Here is a 16,922-nt window from a genome sequence, read left to right on the forward strand (position 1 = left end):
TGTAATTTGGAGGATAGTCCTCGTTTTAATTTTCTTCATTTTTTGAAATTGGGAGCTTCAAGACCAGGACAGCTGAAAATTACAAACTCCCAGGCAGGGCCATATTGTTTTTGAGAGCCGTTTGTCTGCGGTTTGGCAGTCTCAGTCTCGTCCGAGCCGTCCCTGAACTCCTCTCCCGCCCTCGGAGACGACTCCAGCTTCTCTGAGCTTCACTGCCACCTGTGAGCCATGGCACAGGCCACGGCTTGGAGCGGAGCCCCCTTTGTCCTGTGTGGTCCCTCTAAGAAGTCCTCCTGGTGGGGCTCAGGGTGCTGGGGGCTGGGGAGATGAATGCTGCGGCCAACAGCTACCCCATGGCCTCCTGCATGTGGGTGCCCTGCGCTCGGACGTCACCGAGGCCATCCTGTACGGAAAGTTCAGTCCTGCGGGGCCTGTGCTGTCCATCCGGGTCTGCCGCGATATGATCACCTGCCGCTCCCAGGGTTATGCCTATGTCAACTTCCAGCAGCCGGCTGACGCTGAGCGGGCCTTGGATACCATGAACTTTGATATAATTAAGTTAAAGCCAATCCGTATCATGTGGTCTCAGAGGGATCCTTCTTTGAGAAAATCTGGCGTGGGAAATGTCTTCATCAAGAACCTGGACAAATCTATAGATAACAAGGCACTTTATGATACTTTTTGTGCTTTTGGAAACATTCTGTCCTGCAAGGTGGTGTGAGATGAGAACGGCACTAAGGGTTATGCCTTTGTCCACTTTGAGACCCAGGAGGCTGCCGACAAGGCCATCGAGAAGGTGAACGGCATGCTCCTCAATGACCGCAAAGTGTTTGTGGGCAGATTCAAGTCTCAAAAAGAGTGGGAAGCTGAGCTTGGAGCCAAAGCCAAGGAATTGACCAATGTTTATTTCAAAAACTTTGGGGAAGAGGTGGATGATGAGAGTCTGAAAGAGCTATTCAGCCAGTTTGGTAAGACTCTTAAGTGTCAAGGTGATGAGAGATACCAGTGGGAAATCCAAAGACTTTGGCTTTGTGAGTTACGAAAAACACGAGAATGCCAATAAGGCCGTGGAAGAAATGAATGGAAAAGAAATCAGTGTGGAAGTCATTTTCGTCGGCTGTGCATAGAAGAAAGTGGAACGGCAGGCCGTGTTAAAGCAAAAATTTGAACAGCTGAAACAGGAGAGAATTAGTCGCTATCAGGGGGTGAATCTATACATTAAGAACTTGGATGACACCATTGATGATGAGAAGTTAAGGAAAGAGTTTTCTCCTTTTGGATCAATCACCAGTGCCAAGATGATGCTGGAGGATGGGGGAAGCAAAGGGTTTGGCTTTGTCTGCTTTTCATCCCCTGAAGAGGCAACCAAAGCAGTCACGGAGATGAACGGACGCATCGTGGTCTCCAAGCCACTGTATGTCGCCCTGGCCCAGAGAAAGGAAGAGAGAAAGGCTCACCTGACCAACCAATATATGCAGCGGGTGGCCGGGATGAGAGTACTCCCCACAAATGCCATCTTAAATCAGTTCCAGCCTGCAGCTGGGGGCTACTTTGTGCCAGCAGTTCCACAGGCTCAGGGAAGACCTCCATATTATACACCTAACCAGTTAGCACAGATGAGGCCTAATCCACACTGGCAGCAAGGTGGGAGACCTCAAGGCTTCCAAGGAATGCCAAGTGCTATACGCCAGTTTGGGCCTTGTCCAGCTCTTCGCCATCTGGCTCCAACTGGTGTAACGCTCTGGCCTCTCGCGGCCTCCCTGCTACCGCTCAGAGAGTCGGGTCTGAGTGCCCGGACCGCTTGGCTATGGACTTTGGTGGGGCTGGTGCCTCCCAGCAAGGGCCAACTGACAGCTGCCAGTCTGAAGGTGTTCCCACAGCTGGGCAGAACCTAGCGCCTCATGCTGCTATTGCTGCCACTGCTCCTCAGGCTGTTGCACCTTACAAATATGCCTCCAGTGTCCGCAGCCCTCACCCTCCCATCCAGCCCCTGTAGGCACCCCAGCCGGTGGTTCACGTGCAGGGGCAGGAGCCGCTGACCGCTGCCATGCTGGCCACAGCACCCCCCAGGAACAGAAGCAGATGCTGGGTAAACATTTGTTCCCGCTCATCCAGACGATGCACTCAAACCTGGCTGGGAAGATTACGGGGGTGCTGCTGGAGATTGACATCTTGGAGCTGCTGCACATGCTGGAGTCCCCCAAGTCTCTCCACTCCAAGGTGGATGAAGCTGTGGCGGTCCTACAGGCTCATCATGCCAAGAAAGAAGCTGCCCAGAAGGTGGGTGCTGTCGCTGCTGCTACCTCTTAGACAAGGACAGACCGATTGAAAAGCCAAATAAACCCTAATGGAATTCAGCTCAAGGTTTGAAGACGTCCTAGCTTGTCCTATGGACCTCAGCACCAAGAACCACAGATTGCAAATTTAATAGGTTATTTTGTATCAAAAGGTCAATTATGAAACGCCTAGAAATTTTCAATTAAAATAATATGGCCCAGACAGTGTTATTAACTTTTTCTTTTTCTGTTGTGAGTTTTGATTTTTTCTCCCCAGAAATTGGTTTTATTTGATGTACCCAAGTCTTGTTTCTCAATAAAGAAAAAATCTCCATTAAAAAAAAAATTCCCACTTTGAGTCATTCTCTAATACATGAGATATTGACCAAAAACATTGGTATTAGTATCACTTTTATTCATCATTACAGTAAAGTTGCTCTTGTCTCACTGTAAAACTCATAGGTTATGATGTCAGATTCATAGAAGAATGGTTTTTGCTGTTCATTGTGTTGTTCACCTTGTTTCTGTTTCTCTAAACCCATTGAGACCATCTGAGGTACTGCTGATGGCATCAAACAGACTTTTGAGAGAACACAGCTCAGGAGGGAGATTACAGTGATAACTATTAGGAGGATAATACCAAGATACTGAAGTATATTGCTTAGCCAGGGCCCTCACGAACCAAACTAGTTGGTATCAAATAAATCAAATAATGTATTTACTGGGAGGATATCAACCTCCAGGTTTTAGCCAAGTGTCTTGTTTGTTAATTTCTCATATTTGTTACAATACCAGAGGTGTTGATCCAGGTACAGAGGAGGTATTTGCTATGGCACAGACTTCTCCTTTTCAGCCAGTAAGTACTCTAAAGCAATTCTATTTTCTAAAAGCACCTTAGGAAGAAAGTCTAGAGACTTTTGTTGTGTTGTTAAGGAACAGTGTCTTCCCATGCATTAACAGAAAAAGCAAGTAGCAAAAGGAATAAAGATTTCATATTAGAGATGAAGATATTGATTTATGATTTTGGAAGAGCTGTCCCCCTCAAGATGCCATCTGCTTCTGGAGAAAAACTTAGAAGTCAATTTTAATTTTAGATCTCCAGCTGGTCTTCAGTTCCAAGAGTCTGAAGGAAACCTTTTAAATTGGAGGAGGTGAACCTGAGGGTCAAGTCTCCAAAGTTTGGCTGTCATTTGGATAGTGAGGAGAACCTGGTATGGTCCCTTCCTTGGAGTTCAAGGGAAGTCTTTTGTTCTTAGTGATTCCAAATTAGAAGGGTGGGAGATCCCGTCTGCAGGCTCTGGAGGGAGGGGGGTGTCCCAGCAGGTCCCACCATGGTCACTAGAACCTGTGGAGGAGGAAAAATAATTTCCCCCCTACCCTTTATTGTGAGTGCTTGGCTGAGACCCCGTTCTTCTGCGGTACCTCATAAATGGGTAAGCTTATCCTCTACTGTGGCCATTGTAATTCAAGGTTATCTTTGGTAAGGTTAACCTGGTTGTTCAGCCTTAAAACAAAATTTTATTCCCCTGAGGCCTCAAACTGGACCCAGTCCAGTTTAAGTCAGACACATTCTAACCTTGTACCCAGTACCGTTTCTAAGTTAGATCCACCCTGGCTCTGGACAGTTTCCAGAGCCAGTAGGGGGGGAAAAAAAAGCTGTAAGTCTGAAAGCTCATAATGAAAAAACTGCAGAGGTAGGATCTGAGAGGGACTTACCATCACCTCCAGAGGCAACAAGACAGCAGCAAGCTCAAAGGGGGCACAGCAGGTACCTTCACCTGCTTGATCTTTGTTCCAGGGACTGTCAGCAGTCTCCTTCAGTTCCCTCTTCTGACATGAGAACCATTAAAAGATAAACTGAGGCATATTAAACATTTTAAGAATTTATTTGAGCAAAAATCTGTTTGAATTTGGCAGTGCCAAGCTGAGAGTGGTTAGGCACACCCTCCTGATAGGATCTCAGGGAGAGACTTTTATAGAGATAGGGGGAAGCAAAGTAAGAAAATTGTTGATTGGCTATAACCTAAAGTCTACTTGGCTGTTTGTGATTGGTTATCTTTAGCATTTTGATTTTGTAAGCTTGAGGCATTTATATAGGCTTATATTTTGGTTTGCTTATGTAGGCTGTCATAGCATTAGAGCCACATCAGCCTAGTAACCTTCTTATTTAATTATTATTATTATTTAAAAAAATTTTTTTATTATTAGTCTCTGATTTACAACAAAGTGAATCAGTCATACATATACATCTGTTCCCACATCCCCTCCCTCCTGCTATTTAATTATTTTAACATATATAATACTAAAGAGCTAATTGAAATGCTATTATAAGACATGGAAATGATAACATTATTCTACAGTGGAACATATACACCTTGAAAATCTGCAGTGGATATGCTAAGAGACACATTTTTTTTCCTGCAAAAAAACACAATTTTAATCTATAAATTAACTTTGATAGTTAGGTAATATTTACCTTTGGTAATTGGTAACGGTTATAGTATTTTACTTGCTAAGAAAGCTCATAAAGGTTATGATGTTGGCTTGAAACCAGTTAGAGAGATTTCATTCCTTCCTTTCTTGATATTTATGATTTTGTCTGGTGGGTTATTTGAAAGCATGATGTGTTGGAAAGCATCTGTGAAGTCACTCAATGTCTGTTGCCGTAAGCTCCAGTGCTGTTTTTGTTTTAGAGTAAAACCCTTAGATTATTAATATTTTATAATCATTTCTATTAGTGGACTGATTCCATAGATGAGAGAGTGTTCACATTGTGTTAGCATCTGCATAGGCTAATTATCACCACTGCATGTCAGAAAGGCCAAGAAAATGTTGGGAAAAGAAAATTAAATTAATGTTAAATCTAAAATAATTGTTCAGCTTTGCCTCATATAGGATGTAGCATATATCTTGAAAATAATGGGAATAAGTAAACAAAACCACCTATGTAATAAATACTGCTTCTATAGATAGATGTGATAGAATTGAGCAACAACAAAATATGTATCTTGTAGAACAATATATAATAATGAATTAGATAATTCCTGTTAACCTGTTCACAATAAGTAGGAAAATAAAGCCTATGGCTCAGAGTATAGCTGGTGATCATTTATTACTTCATTCTTATAGCATAGCTCGTCGGTCAAAGACTTACCTTTATTTGGATAATAGTAATTATGATAATAGTTATAGTAGCAGAAATGAGATATGCTTGCATATCTTACTTTAATACTTAGGGTATAATAGTAATGTGATATATAATAAACCCCAAAATTCCAATCGATATTGTGGCTCAGACTATTTTTATGCAGCTAAAGAATTTTTTACTGAACAATATGTTACAATATGTGAAATTATTCCAAACATATATACTTCAGGATGTGTAATCAATTAGAATGAATGTTGTTGTCAAGTTAAGGTCTCCACCTCCTGTGGGATCAAAAGATTCCATTTGGTTAAGGTAATCTCTGCTACAATTATAGAAAGACTTACTATTAATAAAACTGCAATAATCAATAGAAATCAAAGAGGTGGTGTCTGGTATTGTGATGTAAAAGGTGGCATTATGTTAATTACTTGCAGTAATAAATTAATGGTGCCTAAAATTGTCGAGACCCCTATTAGATGAGGGGAGTAGATAGTTAAATCTATTGTGCCTGCAGGTATTAGATTGCCAGCTAATAAAAGGGTGCACCCTGTTCACCCTGTTCTTGCTTTGACTTCTGCTGTTGTTGATGCAAGTAGTAAAAGGAATCATGGGAGTAATAATCCAGAGCTTATTTATTTATTAGAATGCTATATCTGATGCACCTATCATTAGTGGTGTTAATGAGTTTCAAAGTTCTCCAATCATGTTGGCATTGCTATAAAGAAAATTGTTACTAAGACCTGAACAATAATAACCAATTATAAATTTAAATAATTTCTAATAAAATCCTCATTGATTAAAATCAGCCTAAATTAACTGTCTTGATTAGTCATCTTTACTATTCTATCTAGTTTAAAAACCAAGTAGTCAGTATACAGAAGTGACCACTTTGTGATTTGTTGAGAATAGTCAAGAGTAGATAATTTATGTAAAATGGTTAATAATAAACTTCATATGGCAGATATAAGGGCAGAGGCTAATTCTTCATTTTACCAAGCTGGGAGGTTTAACTTACATACTGAATTGCAAGTTCCAAGAAGCAGTTAAATAAAACCTTGTTTCGGTTTCTCCTGCCTCTCTCTACAAAAGTTAGAAGTGGATCAAAACCAGTATTGAGGGAAGGTAGTTGTCAATGTAAATGACACATATGCATATATTTGTAATTATTATTACATATAACAGAATAATTGCTAATGTGACCTCATGTGGAAATTACATTACACACATAGGGCTCCGATTAGTGTACATTCTGAGCCTAACTGATTACATGGCTAAGCTTGATATGGACAAATGGTATTTTGAGATTTAACTCTGTTAGTAGATATGGTCTTAGTGTGGGCATTCAGATTGTTTATGCAAGGTCAGGACAAGAATAGTTAATAATCTATACTAGTATTGATAAAGTTAGAGGTCAAAGTTGTTCTTTGATGTATCATTTCATGACATCTGCAATTGGTTGAAGTCCATAAGGACCTACAATATTTGGTTCTTTCTGAAATTCAATGTGACCTAAATTTTTTGTTGCAGCATTAAGAAGGCCAAGGTAAATAGAATAGGGAAAATTAGTAATTATAAATTAACTAGAAACTTGTTTATTAAAATTAAAACGTCAAACTCCTGAAAACAGTTTTACATTATTACTGGATTCTATCACCTAGATGAGCCCAATTCTTGACTTATTTAATATCTAGTATCTGGCTCTTTGTGGAATGGACCTTATTGCTTAAGTCCTTTCATAATGTGAGACATCTTTGTATAAAGAGGAACCAAATGGAAGTGTTCTGATCTGAATTCAGGTCACACAGAATTTTTAATGATGGAACAAAGGAACCTTTTAAATAGAAGTTACATTTTTAGAATGTCTGGATACAACAATAAAACAATAAACTTTAACATCAATTTGACCTCTAAAATAAGATTTTATTATTTCCATTTGAGAACTCTGTTCCATTGGTGAAAATTTTGAGTAAATTAATAATAGTTATATATTTAGAATAATTAGTCTACATTTGATCATTTGGTGGCTTTTCTATACTCTGAGGTCACCTCAACCAAAATAATTAATTCAATTTATGATTAGTTACTTAGATAACTAATATTCATATTCAATTAATAAATTTAAGTTTTATGGGTTTTAGAAAGTAGAGAGAAGGTTGAATGTTTATTAAGTTACTTTCACTTCTTTTAATCTTTCTTTACTGCATATTTGTTTTAGGTTAACAGTATATTGAACAAATACGTTCAAAAATTTTTTTCTATCCTCTAGCAATAGCTTATTTATTTTGGCAAGGGACTATGCAAAAAAATATTTCTTATTACTTATATTAATTTTTTTCCTGCATATGTGGTTAATCCAATACCGTGTTAGGAGGTGGTTTTGCTTGTAGGTATTTAGCATGGTTGTGCTGGTGTGCATTTGTAATTGATGCTGCTCTTAAGCCAGTTATAATTTTATGAGTAATTACTCTCCCAGGATGGTTTTATTCTGTTTCAAATGATCTGTACATCTTCTGATTAACATTTAAATTTACATTAGGATTTATTCTTCTTTAGGTAAATTCAAAGTTGAACTTAAATTCTGCTTTGGATAACCAGCTATCACCTGGCTCAGTTTTTTTTTTTTTTTTTTTTACCTCTACCTGTAAGATCGTCTCATTATTTTGTCACAGAGAAAAATGTTTCCATATTAATTGTTTACAAGTAGCTTGTATGTTTTGGGCTTTCTGTGTTTTAAGTTAAAGTTCTCTGTTTATTATGTTCTAGTTAATTCATTATGCCTAAGTATAAGAGTTACTCTTTCCTTCTTTTTTTGGTTTTGAACCTTTAATGAGAAAAATTATAATATTGAACTCAAGAGTACCATGTTGGTGCGTCACTGGGTCAAGGGTTGAGGATTCAGCTAGAACTAACAAATAGGTTATATATAAACAAAGATACATGAGGTCACAGAATGAAAAACTGCTGCCTGGCACGATTATGTCTCAGTTTTCTTATCACTCACGTTGGGGATCCTGTAGCCGACGAGAATAGACATCCATCCTCTGGGTGCCCTCCAACACATCTACCTCCAGCAGCATGTGGTGAATCTTCGTCAGAAATTTCTCATCACACTCATACCCTTTAATTGGCCCTTTGGGTACCTCACCCAGATGCAAGGTATCTGCCACCTCCAGAAACACTGCTTACTCCACCTTGGGTATCACTCACCAAGAAGTTTAGATTGAACTTCACTGGGTTGATGCAGACCTCGGTGGCCTAGAGATGCAGGAGGAAGCCATGGGTACTGCCCCCATCTCTCCTCTCACCTGTGACCTCAGAGAGTTATGAGTGAGCAGCTTACCTTAGCCACCAAGCCATCTTGCCAGGCTGAACAGGAAGTAGGTTGGCACTCCTGCCTGTGTCACTTCCGGGATGCTCCCCTTGCTATATCCTATTGGATGGCTGGTAGGAGCAGAAGTGGGGAACTTGCTGGAACTCTTTCCTCTTTTTAATGTTTATTTATTTATTATTATTATTATTTTTTACTTACTGACATACTTTCCCTAACATCTAACTTAGATTTTTCTCTTCCATACTATACTTTTAGATATTTGGTATAATTATTAGTAATAGTTGTATTTGCTTTACTAGTAGTAATTGTATTTTTTTAGTTTGAGCTAGGATTGGTTCAGAGTGGTTTCAAGTTTAGTTTAAATTCCACAACTGCATGCTTGGTGCTTTTAAGTTTAAACTGCACTTTAGTTTGCTCAAGTGACTTTCTAGTGTACTTACCATGTTATTGTATTAGATTTTTTTTTTATTGGAGTATAGTTGCTTTACAATATTGTGTTAGTTTCTGCTGTACAACGAAGTGAATCAGCTATATGTATACATTTATCCCCTCCCTCTTGGACCTCTCTCCCATTCCCCCCCCAGCCATCCCACCCATCTAGGTCATCACAGAGCCCTGAGCTGAGCTCCCTGTCCTATACAGCAGGTTACCACTAGCTATCTATTTTACACATGGTAGTGTATATATGTCAATCCTAATCTCCCAATTCATCCCACCCTTCTCTTCCCCTCTGTGTCCACATGTCTGTTCTCTACATCTGTGTCTCTATTTCTGCCCTGCAAATAGGTTCATCTGTACCATTTTTCTAGATTCCACATATATGCATTAATATACATATTTGTTTTTCTCTTTCTGACTTACTTCACTCTATATGACAGACTCTAGATCCATCCACATCTCTACAAATGATCCAATTTCATTCCTTTTTATGGCTGAGTAAATATTCCATTGTATATATGTACCACATCTTCTTTATCCATTCCTCTGTTGATGGACATTTGGGCTGCTTCCATGTCCTGGCTGTTGTAAATAGTGCTGCAGTGAACAATGGGGTACATGTGTCTTTTTGAATTATGGTTTTCTCAGGGTATATGCCCAGTAGTGGGATTGCTGTGTCATATGGTAGTTCTATTTTTAGTTTTTTAATGAACGTCCATACTGTTCTCAATAGTGGCTGCATCAATTTACATTCCCACCAGCAGTGCAAGAGGGTTTGTTTTTCTCCACACCCTCTCCAGCATTTATTGTTTGTAGATTTTTTGATGGTGGCCATTCTGACTGGTGTGAGGTGATACCTCACTGTAGTTTTGATTTACATTTCTCTAATAATTCGTGATGTTGAGCATCTTTTCATGTGCCTCTTGGCCATCTGTATTAGATTTTTAGATTAATATTTCTTATTTTTTTATTATTCATATTATGTTTGGATTTTATATGAGGAAGGTAAGCTGTGTGCACACTTCAAGGCCTGATTCAGTTGGCTTTTTAATTTGCTTTTAGCCTCTAATTTCCTAAAGTTTCTGTTAATGGATTCAGAGAATGTAGCTCATTCTCTATACCCTCATGTAACATCATTATGATAATTCTTGTTGTTATTTCAAAACCTTTCTTAGTGTTTGCTGTAATGGCATTATACTGGTTAAATCACCATGTTGTAATGAAGATTTACTGATTATAGAACCGGGTTCTGTAGAGGAGTTTGTAACACATGACAAAACATTTTCAATTTTGAGCTACTGCTAGTAGTGCTTTGGTCATTTTTTTTTTTATGTGTAACACTGTGTCCTAATGCATTTATCCCAGCTATTACAATTTGTGGGGATACTTTCAATATATAGTTACAAAATGTTTTGTTTTGACATGTTTTTAGAGAATTCGATTTCAAAGTCAAGATTAGTTCTTTTAAAATCTTATCTATAAGATAGTTAAATTGGGAAAATCATTTTCCTTTAAAATATGTCTCCAGAAAAGACACAGGTATAAACATAACTTAATATTGTTAAATATATTGTAAAACTCTCTAAAATCCAAATAGATAACTTTTAGATCCATTGGTTGAATATCCATCCCTAGTAAAATGAGAATCTCTATGCTGTTGGTGTATTATAATTTTTTCAACGTGTTAGCCTTAAATAGAACAATCTTATTCTCATTTTGAAACTAGGAATAAGAATAAGATGGCTTGTGAATGGATTAGTGAAAGGCTACTTTATTCTACTTATTTTTTATATGGTTTCTTTTCTTTTAAAAATCAGTATTAGTACATTCATTTATTTCTTCTTTATTTTAATACACATGTGCATGCACGTAAGAGGAGGTAAAGAATCCTAAAGAATGAATAGGAGGAAGTCTTGGAAAAAGTGTAATTGAGGTTTTTCAAGCTCTGAGAACCACTTCTGTCAAGACTCATAAATTAGGAAGGGTGTATGTCTTTCAAGGGGTTGCACACTGTTTGGCAAATCAGGATGTAGAGCTTGACATGGGTAGTAAAGAAGTGAAAAATGATGCCAGCAGCTCATTGCTAGAAACTGACAGCTTGGCCATAGCGTTCCCAACTAAACATAAACAACTTTCTCAGAATACAATCGATACTCAGACGAGGCCACTCTGTGACCACAATAGAGTAAGACAAAAAAGGACACTTTGTAACCATAGAAGTAACTAAAACATCCCCTTCTCCAGGAAGGCAAGAGTGACTACTGGTTCTTCACTAGTGACAATTCTAGGTCCACTTTGGACCCTCTGCCTCCTAGATAAAAATATGAAAATACCCAGTGACTTGTCCCTGCTGACAGCATCCCACCCCAAATTATCCACAGGTCTCTAAATCCTGCTTAAAATCTCTCAGCATGAATCCACATATTATAATAAGCTGCTCCCAATCTCTTTTACAGAGGCACTTCAGTGTTCCTCTGATGTGTGTTCTCCCTCGTTGCAAGAAGATAAACCTAAATTTGTTTGATTACGGGTATGTGGTGGTCATTTGTTGGCAGGCTTTGACGTAGCAACATGAGATGGTCCTGTTATTGTTAGGCTAGAATAAGATCATAAAGGCATCCTAGAATGTATAATGCCAAGGAAATGGCCCTTTGTCTTTTCTGCTATGGATGGTCATTGGAAGGTACAACAAACAGGAAAGAACATTACAGAGTTGTTGAAACCTTCATTTTGGTGGTAATTTGGAAGATAAATTGTTTTAGGGGCAAGATTAAAAGGAAATAATTTGGGAGACAGTTTTAGCAATCTGGACAAGAGGTGATGAAGACCACAATTAAAGACTGACAGTGTGAATATAAAGTAAACAGAGAGGAAAAGCACAGTGCTCAGTAACTGATTCTAGTGATGCCATTTACTAAAAGGCAATGTGTAAGGAACAGCTTTGGGGAAGGTTAGATGATTAGTTGAGTAGGAGTTACTTGTGAGACTAGAGTTTGATAGGACAGGCAGCAACTCAGTCCATTGATCTGAAACTCAGGAGAGATATTTGGGTTGGAAAACAGATTTGGTTGCTACCAGCAGAGAGATGACAATTACAGCCATTTAATTTTTATGTGATGTTTAGTTATATCCTGAATGAACCCAGAAGGCTCTGCTATTCTAGTTTTTGCTGTCTCCTTCTAGCAATTAACGAATTGATGCATTCAATTGTAAAACACCGAGTGAAGTTGAATAGGATAATTTGTACCTGCCTTAAGAAGGCAAATAAACTAGATTCAGGCAATTCATAAATACAAACCAGCTATGAGGTAAGATAATAAACACTCTATCCTGTTCATGAATCCAGGTTGTCAGGCAGGAATGACCTGAGGGGTAGATTGATCAGCTAACTTCTCAGATCCAAACAAGCCCATGGCCATGGTGGGGATCAGATGAATAGATGCGTAAGTGGAAGATTTCTCTGTGAAAGGAGTTTAATCCTTCTTCCTTTTCCAGGGGAGGTGACGTACATGAATGAGTAATAGTTGATAATTCCCAAGGTGTATCTGTGGGGAGGAGAATGTTGGTAATACATAGTCAGAAGATTTTCAGTAATTATTCATTTCCACATTCATTCCACTCTGAAGAATTTTTTTTAAGACAGCCGGTATCTTGAAGGGCACATGGATTCTTCCAGAATAAAACATTGTTAGTCCATGATTAGGCAAAGCCTTTCTATAGCTGGGTTTTGTTGTTGTTTGTATTTTTGTTCCCAGTAGCTGTAAACTGTGAATATTTATTGTTTGAGTCGACTTATTTATTTTCTTCAGTCACAGCTTCGGACAGTATGAGACTGTGTTATAGGTATAACAATACTGGACATTCATGCAGTAGGTACTATACTACATACTTTACATACATTGTTATATTTAATTGTTATCCCAATCTCATGAGTTAGGTAACAATTTCATCCTGATTTTGGGGTTGACATAACTGGGATTTAGAGGAATTGTTCATAATGATATAGCATAGTAGGTGTTGGAACTGTCTCTAGTGGTAGAACTCTTTAGTGCTACACCTTCATTTACATAGTACAAAAATTAGTGCATAGTCTTCTGATAAGGAAAAGAATGTCACCAACGTAATCATTATATTGTTCTTATTTGATAGTAGTATTTATTATAATTTTCTTATAGGTTTCGATTGGTTTCAAAATATAATCATTGCCAAATTTTATAGAGAATATAAATTAATCACTGACATTTTACATAGTATTGTGGTTTCAGTTTCTCACTGAATGCAGTATCATAATCATCCTCTCTCTTTTATCACATCTTAAAATTGGAGAATCCTTTTATTACCTATTATAATTACTCTCCTTTTCAGGTATGTTCTCTTGAACAACAGAAAGCTTTGACATAGATGTAGTAACCATTTCATTTTCTACTATTTATTTGGTTTTAATCCTTATAGTCTGAGAAAAATTCTCCTTCATCTATAACCTCACACTCTGCTTCTCCTTAGGTCACACTGGCATCTTATCTGTGAACCTTGTTTTTAAAACTCAGTTTCCTGGACTCCACATTTTATATACTGAATCAGAGCCTCTAGGGATGAAGCCAGTGAACCTGGAATTTTATCAGGATTCTGATAAGTTTTATGTACACAATAGTTTGATGATCACAGCTCTAAGGAGAGATGGTTGGACATACTTTTCTAGATGTTTTACCCAGCTGCGAATCTTTATCTATATGATGAAAATTACAAAACATTTGTTTTTGTTTCCTCTGAAATTGCAAATAATACATTATCACTCCACATTCCTTACAATTATTGCAAGACATTTTTGGTAGCACATAATTAGTACATTAGTATAAGCATACATATAAAACTCAAGTGTGAAAAGATGAATTTTATGTAACATATGATTCAGTGTTAGAATTCATTAACATGAACTAACACTTTAAAGAACAAAGAAGACTCCCAGCCATGGACACAGGGGATAAAAGTTCTATGCTGAAAGGATGAAGGAGATGATACCAGGTATTTCTTACCATATCATTGGAAAAAGATTTTTTCTTTATTTCATAACTAACCCAACTGAAAGGTGCAGGGGGAATGGTAATACAATTAAATAAACCAAAGGCATCATGACTCAGTTTGTCAATTTCCTTAGAAGAAAACAAATAATTAGTCTTGCCACTTTCAAAACCAGTGTAAACATAAACTTACTTATAGTGAATAAAATGAATACAAAGGATATGTTGGTTTCTTTTTATGGTTAGGTAAGGAAATGAAAAAGACATGGAGATAACAAGCAGGAAAGGGAAGCCATAGAGGCAGAAAATAAGAGTGCAAAGATAGGGAGGCTTATGTGTTAGCAAGGGCAAAAGAGGCAAACTTCAGCAGAGATTAATAATTGCTGCACAAGATCCATTTCTTCCCTCTTCTTTAGTAGTAGTAGAGGATCCTGAATATTACTTGAGTACTCAGTATTCTCAGCTAAGTGACAACACTTCCCATGCTTTCTTGTGTCTGCATATAATATTGAGACAAAATTTGAGCTAACATGCTATCAGGAAACCACAGATGTTGGCTAATGGAGTTTCCCTAGTTGGGAGAAGCACTCTTTAGTCTTCCGTTCTTCCTCTGTACTGTTGCCTGAATTGGGATGTGGTGGACAGAGCTCCAGAAGTTCTCTTGTACCATGAACTGTACTTGGGCACAGACACCAAGTGAGGGTGTGGCTACAGAATGATAGGAAGAACTCCATCTCCATGATGATGCTCACACCAACCCTGTACTGCCCACATCAGGGATTTTTATGTGAAACTCTGTCTTTATTTGGACTCTGTAGCTTTTGTGGTTTGTTAGTTAGTTATTTGAAGGTGAAACAATTTGAGCTGAACAAAAGGTAGACACCAAAGAGAATAAATCACAATTTTTACTTAATTTTTCCCATCTTTTCGTAGGGGTACTACAACTAACCTTACCACAACCAAAATCCTAGCCCTATCTTTGGCTTTAAACTCAGTTGTTTAGCAATTCTTAACAGTAGAGGGAAGGCATCATATAGACTCATATCTAGGGAAAGCTATCCTACTTCAAAGAATCTATGAAGAGACTTGAAGAAGGGTGGCACTTTAGAGTTTATGCTCTCTAATTTAGTTCTTCTATTTAATATCATTAATAAAGTTCTCGGTCAATAACTTTAATTCCTCCAACAAACCATTGCTGACTCATATCCAGTACACAGTTGCCTGAGGATCCCAGACCAAATCCCACTGATATAGGCCCTGCTTTTCTTCATTACACTTTTCAAGCAGCTGCTTTATAATTTACCCTTACTAGCGTGACCATTATCTCTTACATTCTGAAAGTGCTCTTTCAGAAAAAAGCAATCAGGAAAGACTCCAAAGCAGTGAAATAAGGCCCTCAATCTTAATAGCTGCTATAATATGGACATTTCTGAATGAGCTGTGTGAATTTTTTATTGATAGTGACAATAGATAGAGATGACCCATACTTGGCATACAAGAAATTGACTAAAAGTCAAATTGTTAGATTTCTTCCAGACATGAGGGAAAGGCTACAGAACCAACTGTTTGTTCTTTCCATAATTGCAATGTTTGTTTTGTTCTGTATAATTTTTTGTAGACTTAACTAATTCATAGTTATATAATGATATTTTGCATCTAAGGTATCTACTAATTTTCCCAAGTCTGCTAATATGATTACTAGAAGATGTAATTAAAGATAGTGATGAACAAATATTTTGTCTCTGTAGCCCTGGTACTAAAAACATTTACTAGACAATGTAATTGGAAATACATTTTCAACGAATTAGGAATATATTAAAATAACAAGAGATAACCAAGTGCAAAATTCATATGAACTCATAAAAGAGCCACACTAGAAATACAAATATCATTCAAATGGAAATCAAATGCATGTAGTGGCTTTATTCATAATTAACACAAGAAAACAGGCATCTGTATGTTTACTGTGATTTAAAGAAATTAAAATAGTTATTTTATCAGCTAAATTATTTCTGAAATCCAAAAATAGAGAGACTTAAATACCAGAGCATTCCACTGAGCACAAGCGATTGAATTCATGTTTTCACCTTTGCTTTCTCCCAATACTTACAAATATTACTACAGTAATATAATAGATGTGCCAAGACCAAGAGAATGAGAGCGGGTGTATCTGTGGAACATATCTGTGGAAGTGGGGAAAGAGGTAGATAAGTGTTCAGTTATTTAAATGATCAGAATATTTGAAATCCAAACAAGTGGTCAGGAAAGTGCAGAAGAGAGGAGATTCGCACTACCAGCCACAGAAAGGCTCAGATACAGGAGGCAGCAGGGATCTTCACAAGTGGAGGTCCAGTTAGAGAGGATTTTTTAAAACTTTGTAGAAGATGCTGTTAGTTATCTGACCCCTTTTCACACCTTTTTTACCTGACAACTACCCTTGCTTAGTGCCAGCAGAAGGAGGTTCACTCTGTCAACAGTCAAATGAGAGGGAATCCAGACTCTGGGATATCAGTCACAGATGATAAAAGGGGTGTTAAATAAAATTCAATATACAGAACTATGAGATTCACTAGCCCATTTCTACAATTACCTGGAACTGTCAGGCTTAAAATCCCTAATTAGTAGACTGAAGGATTCATTTCTGGAAAAACACCTATATAAGATAATATATTCTTTTTTTTTTTTTTTTGCGGTACGCAGGCCTCGCACTG

General features: G+C 37.7%; 1 pseudogene across 1 annotated transcript; it reads left to right on the plus strand.

Moving 5' to 3' along the window:
* The first annotated feature begins 326 nt into the window (after positions 1-326).
* On the plus strand, positions 327-2,310 carry LOC309801472 (polyadenylate-binding protein 4-like; annotated as a pseudogene). Its single transcript has 2 exons — positions 327-1,733; positions 1,784-2,310. The product of its transcript is annotated as a polyadenylate-binding protein 4-like (transcript).
* Positions 2,311-16,922: the final 14,612 nt, after the last annotated feature.

This window comes from Mesoplodon mirus (genome assembly GCF_964341445.2).
Source record: "Mesoplodon mirus genome assembly, chromosome: 1".
In the NCBI taxonomy this organism is placed as follows: domain Eukaryota; kingdom Metazoa; phylum Chordata; class Mammalia; order Artiodactyla; family Ziphiidae; genus Mesoplodon; species Mesoplodon mirus.